This window comes from Saccostrea echinata, unplaced genomic scaffold, assembly GCF_033153115.1.
Source record: "Saccostrea echinata isolate AGI-Se365-2 ecotype Australia unplaced genomic scaffold, CSIRO_AGI_Sech_v1 ptg000001l, whole genome shotgun sequence".
Classification (NCBI taxonomy): domain Eukaryota; kingdom Metazoa; phylum Mollusca; class Bivalvia; order Ostreida; family Ostreidae; genus Saccostrea; species Saccostrea echinata.
This window is the reverse complement of record NW_026889750.1, coordinates 781,460-794,008: the sequence shown is the minus strand read 5'-3', so window position 1 is coordinate 794,008 and position 12,549 is coordinate 781,460.

Here is a 12,549-nt window from a genome sequence, read left to right as displayed (position 1 = left end):
TTAAAAATCTTCTTCTCAATAACAGCAAAGCCCTAATTGGTCATATTTATATGGCAGCATCCTCAGGTAGTGTAGATTCAAGTTTGTCCAAATGATGACCCCTGGGGGTAGGGCGGGGCCACAATGGAGGATCAAAGTTTTACATAGAAATATATAGAAAAAATCTTTAAAAATCTTCTTCTCAATAACAGCAAGCCCTAATTTTCATATTTATATGAAAGCATCCTCAGGTAGTGTAGATTCAAGTTTGTTCAAATCATGACCCCCCGGGTGAAGGGCGGGGCCACAATGGAGGATCAAATTTTTACATAGAAATATATAGGAAAAATCTTTAAAAATCTTCTTCTCAGGAACAGCAAAGCCCTGATTGATCATATTTATGTGGAAGTATCCTCAGGTAGTGTAGATTCAAGTTTGTTCAAATCATGACCCCCGGGGGTAGGGCGGGGCCACAATGGAGGATCAAAGTTTTACATAGAAATATATAGGAAAAATCTTTAAAAATCTTCTTCTCAATAACAGCAAAGCCATGATGAGTCATATTTATATTGCAGCATCCTCAGGTAATGTAGATTCAAATTTGTCCAAATGATGACCCCTGGGGGTAGGGCGGGGCCACAATGGAGGATCAAAGTTTTACATAGAAATATATAGGAAAAACCTTTAAAAATCTTCTTCTCAAAAACAGCAAAGCCCTAATTTTCATATTTATATGAAAGCATCCTCAGGTAGTGTAGATTCAAATTTGTCCAAATGATGACCCCTGGGGGTAGGGCGGGGCCACAATGGAGGATCAAAGTTTTACATAGAAATATATAGAAAAAATCTTCTTCTCAATAACAGCAAAGCCCTAATTTTCATATTTATATGAAAGCATCCTCAGGTAGTGTAGATTCAAGTTTGTTCAAATCATGACCCCCGGGGGTAGGGCGGGGCCACAATGGAGGATCAAAGTTTTACATAGAAATATATAGGAAAAATCTTTAAAAATCTTCTTCTCAATAACAGCAAAGCCATGATGAGTCATATTTATATTGCAGCATCCTCAGGTAATGTAGATTCAAGTTTGTTCAAATCATGACCCCCCGGGGGTAGGGCGGGGCCACAATGGAGGATCAAATTTTTACATAGAAATATATAGGAAAAATCTTTAAAAATCTTCTTCTCAATAACAGCAAAGCCATGATGAGTCATATTTATATGGAAGCATCCTCAGGTAGTGTAGATTCAAGTTTGTTCAAATCATGACCCCCGGGGGTAGGGCGGGGCCACAATGGAGGATCAAAGTTTTACATAGAAATATATAGGAAAAACCTTTAAAAATCTTCTTCTCAATAACAGCAAAGCCTTAATTAGTCATATTTATATGGCAGCATCCTCAGGTAGTGTAGATTCAAATTTGTTCAAATCATGACCCCCGGGGGTAGGGCAGGGCCACAATGGAGGATCGAAGTTTTACATAGAAATATATAGGAAAAATCTTCTTCTCAATAACAGCAAAGCCATGATGAGTCATATTTATTTGGAAGCATCCTCAGGTAGTGTAGATTCAAGTTTGTTCAAATCATGACCCCCGGGGGTAGGGCGGGGCCACAATGGAGGATCAAAGTTTTACATAGAAATATATAGGAAAAACCTTTAAAAATCTTCTTCTCAATAACAGCAAAGCCCTAATTGGTCATATTTATATGGCAGCATCCTCAGGTAGTGTAGATTCAAGTTTGTCCAAATGATGACCCCTGGGGGTAGGGCGGGGCCACAATGGAGGATCAAAGTTTTACATAGAAATATATAGAAAAAATCTTTAAAAATCTTCTTCTCAATAACAGCAAGCCCTAATTTTCATATTTATATGAAAGCATCCTCAGGTAGTGTAGATTCAAGTTTGTTCAAATCATGACCCCCCGGGTGTAGGGCGGGGCCACAATGGAGGATCAAATTTTTACATAGAAATATATAGGAAAAATCTTTAAAAATCTTCTTCTCAGGAACAGCAAAGCCCTGATTGATCATATTTATGTGGAAGTATCCTCAGGTAGTGTAGATTCAAGTTTGTTCAAATCATGACCCCCGGGGGTAGGGCGGGGCCACAATGGAGGATCAAAGTTTTACATAGAAATATATAGGAAAAATCTTTAAAAATCTTCTTCTCAATAACAGCAAAGCCATGATGAGTCATATTTATATTGCAGCATCCTCAGGTAATGTAGAATTTGTCCAAATGATGACCCCTGGGGGTAGGGCGGGGCCACAATGGAGGATCAAAGTTTTACATAGAAATATATAGAAAAAATCTTTAAAAATCTTCTTCTCAATAACAGCAAGCCCTAATTTTCATATTTATATGAAAGCATCCTCAGGTAGTGTAGATTCAAGTTTGTTCAAATCATGACCCCCCGGGTGAAGGGCGGGGCCACAATGGAGGATCAAATTTTTACATAGAAATATATAGGAAAAATCTTTAAAAATCTTCTTCTCAGGAACAGCAAAGCCCTGATTGATCATATTTATGTGGAAGTATCCTCAGGTAGTGTAGATTCAAGTTTGTTCAAATCATGACCCCCGGGGGTAGGGCGGGGCCACAATGGAGGATCAAAGTTTTACATAGAAATATATAGGAAAAATCTTTAAAAATCTTCTTCTCAATAACAGCAAAGCCATGATGAGTCATATTTATATTGCAGCATCCTCAGGTAATGTAGATTCAAATTTGTCCAAATGATGACCCCTGGGGGTAGGGCGGGGCCACAATGGAGGATCAAAGTTTTACATAGAAATATATAGGAAAAACCTTTAAAAATCTTCTTCTCAAAAACAGCAAAGCCCTAATTTTCATATTTATATGAAAGCATCCTCAGGTAGTGTAGATTCAAATTTGTCCAAATGATGACCCCTGGGGGTAGGGCGGGGCCACAATGGAGGATCAAAGTTTTACATAGAAATATATAGAAAAAATCTTCTTCTCAATAACAGCAAAGCCCTAATTTTCATCATTTATATGAAAGCATCCTCAGGTAGTGTAGATTCAAGTTTGTTCAAATCATGACCCCCGGGGGTAGGGCGGGGCCACAATGGAGGATCAAAGTTTTACATAGAAATATATAGGAAAAATCTTTAAAAATCTTCTTCTCAATAACAGCAAAGCCATGATGAGTCATATTTATATGGAAGCATCCTCAGGTAGTGTAGATTCAAGTTTGTTCAAATCATGACCCCCCGGGGGTAGGGCGGGGCCACAATGGAGGATCAAAGTTTTACATAGAAATATATAGGAAAAATCTTTAAAAATCTTCTTCTCAATAACAGCAAAGCCATGATGAGTCATATTTATATGGAAGCATCCTCAGGTAATGTAGATTCAAGTTTGTTCAAATCATGACCCCCGGGGGTAGGGCAGGGCCACAATGGAGGATCAAAGTTTTACATAGAAATATATAGGAAAAACCTTTAAAAATCTTATTCTCAATAACAGCAAAGCCATGATGAGTCATATTTATATGGAAGCATCCTCAGGTAGTGTAGATTCAAGTTTGTTCAAATCATGACCCCCGGGGGTAGGGCGGGGCCACAATGGAGGATCAAAGTTTTACATAGAAATATATAGGAAAAACCTTTAAAAATCTTCTTCTCAATAACAGCAAAGCCTTAATTGGTCATATTTATATGGCAGCATCCTCAGGTAGTGTAGATTCAAATTTGTTCAAATCATGACCCCCGGGGGTAGGGCAGGGCCACAATGGAGGATCGAAGTTTTACATAGAAATATATAGGAAAAATCTTCTTCTCAATAACAGCAAAGCCATGATGAGTCATATTTATTTGGAAGCATCCTCAGGTAGTGTAGATTCAAGTTTGTCCAAATGATGACCCCTGGGGGTAGGGCGGGGCCACAATGGAGGATCAAAGTTTTACATAGAAATATATAGAAAAAATCTTTAAAAATCTTCTTCTCAATAACAGCAAGCCCTAATTTTCATATTTATATGAAAGCATCCTCAGGTAGTGTAGATTCAAGTTTGTTCAAATCATGACCCCCGGGGGTAGGGCAGGGCCACAATGGAGGATCGAAGTTTTACATAGAAATATATAGGAAAAATCTTCTTCTCAATAACAGCAAAGCCATGATGAGTCATATTTATTTGGAAGCATCCTCAGGTAGTGTAGATTCAAGTTTGTCCAAATGATGACCCCTGGGGGTAGGGCGGGGCCACAATGGAGGATCAAAGTTTTACATAGAAATATATAGAAAAAATCTTTAAAAATCTTCTTCTCAATAACAGCAAGCCCTAATTTTCATATTTATATGAAAGCATCCTCAGGTAGTGTAGATTCAAGTTTGTTCAAATCATGACCCCCCGGGTGTAGGGCGGGGCCACAATGGAGGATCAAATTTTTACATAGAAATATATAGGAAAAATCTTTAAAAATCTTCTTCTCAGGAACAGCAAAGCCCTGATTGATCATATTTATGTAGAAGTATCCTCAGGTAGTGTAGATTCAAGTTTGTTCAAATCATGACCCCCGGGGGTAGGGCGGGGCCACAATGGAGGATCAAAGTTTTACATAGAAATATATAGGAAAAATCTTTAAAAATCTTCTTCTCAATAACAGCAAAGCCATGATGAGTCATATTTATATTGCAGCATCCTCAGGTAATGTAGATTCAAATTTGTCCAAATGATGACCCCTGGGGGTAGGGCGGGGCCACAATGGAGGATCAAAGTTTTACATAGAAATATATAGGAAAAACCTTTAAAAATCTTCTTCTCAAAAACAGCAAAGCCCTAATTTTCATATTTATATGAAAGCATCCTCAGGTAGTGTAGATTCAAATTTGTCCAAATGATGACCCCTGGGGGTAGGGCAGGGCCACAATGGAGGATCAAAGTTTTACATAGAAATATATAGAAAAAATCTTCTTCTCAATAACAGCAAAGCCCTAATTTTCATATTTATATGAAAGCATCCTCAGGTAGTGTAGATTCAAGTTTGTTCAAATCATGACCCCCGGGGGTAGAGGGGGGCCACAGTGGAGGATCAAAGTTTTACATAGAAATATATAGGAAAAATCTTTAAAAATCTTCTTCTCAATAACAGCAAAGCCATGATGAGTCATATTTATATGGAAACATCCTCAGGTAGTGTAGATTCAAGTTTGTTCAAATCATGACCCCCCGGGGGTAGGGCGGGGCCACAATGGAGGATCAAAGTTTTACATAGAAATATATAGGAAAAATCTTTAAAAATCTTCTTCTCAATAACAGCAAAGCCATGATGAGTCATATTTATATGGAAGCATCCTCAGGTAATGTAGATTCAAGTTTGTTCAAATCATGACCCCCGGGGGTAGGGCAGGGCCACAATGGAGGATCAAAGTTTTACATAGAAATATATAGGAAAAACCTTTAAAAATCTTCTTCTCAATAACAGCAAAGCCATGATGAGTCATATTTATATGGAAGCATCCTCAGGTAGTGTAGATTCAAGTTTGTTCAAATCATGACCCCCGGGGGTAGGGCAGGGCCACAATGGAGGATCAAAGTTTTACATAGAAATATATAGGAAAAACCTTTAAAAATCTTCTTCTCAATAACAGCAAAGCCTTAATTGGTCATATTTATATGGCAGCATCCTCAGGTAGTGTAGATTCAAATTTGTTCAAATCATGACCCCCGGGGGTAGGGCAGGGCCACAATGGAGGATCGAAGTTTTACATAGAAATATATAGGAAAAATCTTCTTCTCAATAACAGCAAAGCCATGATGAGTCATATTTATTTGGAAGCATCCTCAGGTAGTGTAGATTCAAGTTTGTTCAAATCATGACCCCCGGGGGTAGGGCGGGGCCACAATGGAGGATCAAAGTTTTACATAGAAATATATAGGAAAAACCTTTAAAAATCTTCTTCTCAATAACAGCAAAGCCCTAATTGGTCATATTTATATGGCAGCATCCTCAGGTAGTGTAGATTCAAGTTTGTCCAAATGATGACCCCTGGGGGTAGGGCGGGGCCACAATGGAGGATCAAAGTTTTACATAGAAATATATAGAAAAAATCTTTAAAAATCTTCTTCTCAATAACAGCAAGCCCTAATTTTCATATTTATATGAAAGCATCCTCAGGTAGTGTAGATTCAAGTTTGTTCAAATCATGACCCCCCAGGTGTAGGGCGGGGCCACAATGGAGGATCAAATTTTTACATAGAAATATATAGGAAAAATCTTTAAAAATCTTCTTCTCAGGAACAGCAAAGCCCTGATTGATCATATTTATGTGGAAGTATCCTCAGGTAGTGTAGATTCAAGTTTGTTCAAATGATGACCCCTGGGGGTAGGGCGGGGCCACAATGGAGGATCAAAGTTTTACATAGAAATATATAGAAAAAATCTTCTTCTCAATAACAGCAAAGCCCTAATTTTCATATTTATATGAAAGCATCCTCAGGTAGTGTAGATTCAAGTTTGTTCAAATCATGACCCCCGGGGGTAGGGCGGGGCCACAATGGAGGATCAAAGTTTTACATAGAAATATATAGGAAAAATCTTTAAAAATCTTCTTCTCAATAACAGCAAAGCCATGATGAGTCATATTTATATGGAAGCATCCTCAGGTAGTGTAGATTCAAGTTTGTTCAAATCATGACCCCCCGGGGGTAGGGCGGGGCCACAATGGAGGATCAAAGTTTTACATAGAAATATATAGGAAAAATCTTTAAAAATCTTCTTCTCAATAACAGCAAAGCCATGATGAGTCATATTTATATGGAAGCATCCTCAGGTAATGTAGATTCAAGTTTGTTCAAATCATGACCCCCGGGGGTAGGGCAGGGCCACAATGGAGGATCAAAGTTTTACATAGAAATATATAGGAAAAACCTTTAAAAATCTTCTTCTCAATAACAGCAAAGCCATGATGAGTCATATTTATATGGAAGCATCCTCAGGTAGTGTAGATTCAAGTTTGTTCAAATCATGACCCCCGGGGGTAGGGCAGGGCCACAATGGAGGATCAAAGTTTTACATAGAAATATATAGGAAAAATCTTTAAAAATCTTCTTCTCAATAACAGCAAAGCCCTAATTGGTCATATTTATATGGCAGCATCCTCAGGTAGTGTAGATTCAAATTTGTCCAAATGATGACCCCTGGGGGTAGGGCGGGGCCACAATGGAGGATCAAAGTTTTACATAGAAATATATAGGAAAAATCTTTAAAAATCTTCTTCTCAATAACAGCAAAGCCCTAATTTTCATATTTATATGAAAGCATCCTCAGGTAGTGTAGATTCAAGTTTGTTCAAATCATGACCCCCGGGGGTAGGGCGGGGCCACAATGGAGGATCAAAGTTTTACATAGAAATATATAGGAAAAACCTTTAAAAATCTTCTTCTCAATAACAGCAAAGCCCTAATTTTCATATTTATATGAAAGCATCCTCAGGTAGTGTAGATTCAAGTTTGTTCAAATCATGACCCCCCGGGTGTAGGGCGGGGCCACAATGGAGGATCAAATTTTTACATAGAAATATATAGGAAAAATCTTTAAATATCTTCTTCTCAGGAACAGCAAAGCCCTGATTGATCATATTTATGTGGAAGTATCCTCAGGTAATGTAGATTCAAGTTTGTTCAAATCATGACCCCCGGGGGTAGGGCGGGGCCACAATGGAGGATAAAAGTCTGAAATTGAAATATATAGGAAGATATGTTTTGATGATAATCAGGCAAAGCCATGATTAGTCATTTTGATATGGAAGCATCCTCAGGTAGTGTAGATTCAAGTTTGTTAAAATGATGACCCCAGGGGATAGGGATGGGCCATAATGGGGGATCGAAAATTTTACATAGGAACATATAGGAAAATATCTTCTTCTCAAGAACTGAAAATCATATTTAGTCATTTTGATATGGAAGCATCCTCAGGTAGTGTAAATTCAATTTTGTTCAAATGATGACCCCCGAGGGTAGGGTGGGGCCCAATAAGGGGATCAAAAGTTTTACATAGGAACATATAGAAAAAAATTTCTTCTCAAGAACAGAAAAGCTATGTTTAGTCATATTGATATGGAAGCATCCTCAGGTAGTGTAGATTCAAGTTTGTTCAAATGATGACCCCTGGGATAGGGAGGAGCCACAATGGGGGATCAAATTTTTACAGAGGAATATATGGGAATTTTTTTTTAAAAATCTTCTCAAGTACAACAAAGCCATTTGTTAAAACAAATTATATATTGACATGGAAGCATCATCAGGTAGTTTAAATTTCAAGCCCCCCCCCCCCCCCCGGAATCTTTTCAATACTGAACTGATTTGTGCTTTTGCCTTGCCAATGTGCTCAGGTGAGCGATGTGGCCCATGGGCCTCTTGTTGTCGTGCGATGTGCGTTAACATTTGAACATTTTTAGCTTCTTCTCTGAAACTGCTCAACCAATTTCAACCAAATTTGGCATATAGCATCTATGGGTGAAGGGGAACAAAAAAATTGTGAATTTCACGGTCCCTGCCCCCCCCCCCCCCCCCCAGGGCCTGAGGGGTGGGGCTAAAACCACCAAAAATAATGCAATCTTTAAAAATCTTCTTTACTCCTGGACATCAAGCAGTCAAACTGTTGGCATCATTGTAATAAGCATTGAGCCCTCTACCAAAATTGTGAAATTCATGGCCCCAGAGTCGGGGGTTCTGGCCCCAGGGTGGGGCTATATAGATCATATAGTGAAAGTGCATTATTTCTTTGAAAATCTTCTCTGCTCCTGGGTATCAAATAAACTAACTACGTATATAGTTATGATGAGTAAGAGTGTCTCTTCCAAAATTGTGAAATTCATGGCCCCAGGGTCAAGGGTTCTGGTGTTAGGGCGGGGCTCTATTGATTATATAGTGAAAATGCATTAATTCTTTGAAAATCTTCTCTGCTCCTGGGTATTAAATACAGTAACTAAGTACATAGTTGTGATGAGCAAGAGTGCCTCTTCCAAAATTGTGAATTTCATAGCCCCTGGGTCAGGGGTTCCGGTGTTAGGGTGGGGCTCTAGTGATTATATAGTGAAAATGCATTAATTCATTGAAAATCTTCTCTGCTCCTGGTATTAAATAATCTGACTAAGTATATAGTTAGGATGAGCAAGAGTGCCTCTTCCAAAATTGTGAATTTCATGGCCCCTGGGTCAGGGGTTCTGGTGTTAGGGTGGGGCTCTATTGCTTATAATGTGAAAATGTTTTAATTCTTTAAAAATCTTTTTTTCTGCACCTTGGTATTATTTAAACAAACTAAGTACATTGTTATGATAAGCAAGGATGCCTCTTCCAAAATTGTGAAATTCATGGCCCCGGGGACAGGAGTTCTGGTTCTAGGGCGGGGCTATATAATCCTATAGTGAAGGTGAATTATTTCTTTGAAAATCTTCTTCTCTGCCACTGGGTATTGTTTAAACAAACGAAGTACATTGTTATGATACGCAAGGATGCCTCTTCCAAAATTGTGAATTTTATGACCCCAGGTTTAAGGGTTCGGGGGGGGGGGGGGGGGGGGGCTTCTATTGATTATAAAGTGAAAAAGCAAAATTTCTTTGAAAATATTCTTTTCTGCTTCTGGTTAAAGAAGCCAAGTGTATAGTTATGATGAGCAAGAGTGCTTCTTCCAGAGTAGTGAATTTCATGACCCCTTGGTCAGATGTGCTAGTGTGAGGGTGGGGCTCTTGATAATATAGTGAAAATGCAATAATTCTATTAAATTATCCTGTTTGCTCCTTAGTGTTAAGCAGATAAACAAAGTGATTAGTTATGATGAGCAAACGTATGGTCCCAGAGTCAAGAAGCTCTGGTGTTTCGGGGGGGGGGGGGACTCTATTGATAATATAGTGAATTTGTAGTAAAAATGCTTTATTTCTTTAAAAATCTTCTTCGCACCTGGGCATATCTGAGGCAAACAGAGTAAAAGTTTTTATAAGGAAGGGAATTTTTACCAGATTTTTGAACATCTGGACCATTTGGTTAAGTGTTCTGGTCCTGGCCAGGGCTCCTACTGAGAGGAGTTATTCCCCTTTGCCATTTACTTTTGATAATTTATCACTGTAAATAATGTACTTGAAAGGTAAATAGAATAAGAGAATTATGCAAAAACACAAAGAGTACTTTCATTGTTTTAATGATCAGATAGACTTGTAAGTAGTAGATAAATAAAAATGAGACAAAAATAACTTGTCTTATTAAATGTTCATCAAGGACCAAGAGAGGCCAATGTAAGAGATTTCAACAAGGGATTAAAATAGTACAGAAGCATTGATAATTTGTTAATATGTTGTATGCACACTGCTCAACGCGTTATCGGCTATTCGGTTGTTATCGGGTATTCGGTGGATAACAAATTTTGACAGGTTAGTAAATTGTTGCAAATAAACACTGTAAAAATAGAAACAGGGAATGTTGATTGTGCTTTTTGTGAACAAGAATGAATACAGATACAAAATAAAGCCCCATTATATCTTATTATAGTATTCGTAAGTCTTGGGAAGACTTAAAAAGTCAAATTTATTATATTTTGCAAGTTTTCGGCCGATTGGTATTGCTGCATATAGCTCCTCTCTTCAAAATCCTCATATTTACCTCACATTAATTATTTTCCACAATATGACATCGTCAGAATCTCGCAAAGATGTAATTAAAGGGTAAAAATAGCCCTTTTTTAACTTTCAGGATGTTATCGGAAATGCGGTTGAATGGTTCACTTTGTTATCGGAAATTTCGGTTTTAGTTATCGGAAACAAAGGTTGTTATAGGTTAGGAAAAATCTAAAGAAACAACAGAAATCTTCAATAAATCTAAATATTTAAAGTGGCAAGAACACAATTCTAATTTTTGGATATCATTTGTCTTTTTAGAATATGTAACTTTAAGAAAAGGAGTGTTTTTTTTTAATCAAGATTGTTTTTGCATTTCTCATAATCACTTAAATGTGTATGATCTTGACTTGTTCGAAAATATCGTATTAGTTAATTCTCTGAATTATAAATCTCTGTTGTAACAAAAATACAAATGCCAAATTTATTTATTGAGATTCTTACGTTGCATTATTCGCAGTATAAAAGCATCGCAATAATTGCTGAAATCACAGTAATTTACTCTTAGTTTTCTGTGTGTTGCCTTCCAGTTACGCACTGTTCTTAGCTTTTGTCTCTGTTTTCCTTGCTTCGTTTTTATTCCTTGACTTTGCATTTTTGATCTCCCCTTAACCGTCGTTATTCCTTTTGTTCGAACTAAGTATATACATGTATTAGTTTGGTATAAAGCAATTAAAGAATCTAAACTCAAGGGTGGTTAAATGAATTTTCCAAAAGGGTTTTAGACCAAATATGACCAAGAATTCCAACTTTTGAGAAAAAAATTGACTTAACTAGTTTACAAAAGCGTTACTGACGGAAAGAAACTATTTTTAATGAAATAAACAGATAACTCATTCAAGTTCAAAAGTCTATTGAAACAGTATACATTTGGAGCAGAGTAAACACTGAACACTAACAACATAAGATATTGGTTCAGGGGCAAAGAAGGGATCATCCCTGTCGACCGATCACACCCGCGGTGTGCTCTTTGCCTTATCGGCCGAATGAAAAATCCGTAGACAATTCAATGTGTAGGTGGAGCTCATATTCGGATTTAGGATGGGGGTGTCGGGGAGGTTCGGACCTCACCTGGAATTTGCAGAGTTATTGAATATTTATAGTGAAGTAAATAAAAAAAATTGAAAACGCGGATTACTGTTTGTAGAAAAGGTTAAACATGTGAAGAATTGAAGTGAATCGACCAGCATCCCCCTCCCCCCAAATAGGTATTTTTCACGTTTGGGAAATGAGTTCAACGTTTTTTTAAGTCAATTTTTTTTTACTTATTTATTTTTACTGAACCATGTTTTTGTACAAGGATAGTCTTCTTAATCTACTACATACTCAATTATAACAAGAAAGATATATTTCTTTGCGGTATATTTGCACCTCATTCGATTTCCTCTATTTCAAACCTTAAAATGGTTTGACACAAACAATGCAATCGCTCTGCATTGGACAAAACAAACTTTTAGCTCATTTGGGCACTTGAAGTGACGATGTTTTTTTTCAAAAATGACATAATAGATCATAAGACCTGACTAACTAAAGAAACTATAGATTTGTTATATACATGTACATTTACGTCTAAAACCGCCAAAAGCCTATAGTGCCTATCTTTATATAATGGAAAACAGAAAAATGATGGAGCAGATAAGTGGTTCTATTATAAAATCATAATTATAATTATTTACATGTACATGTATATCAAAAAACTAACAATGAACAGCTAGAAAATTTTCAAAAATTACCTGAAAAACATTACGTTTGAAATTTTCAAAGATTGACAGATTAAAAATGGACTTTTTTCCAATCTATTTCTAAAGCTGAAGAAAACTTTTTAACCTGAGTTTCCGATAACGTGCACTCGTAAAAACCGAATTATCCGGCAACATCAACCTTGTTGACGATAACATGTTTTCACCTAACGAGACATTTTAAATGCCTGTTAA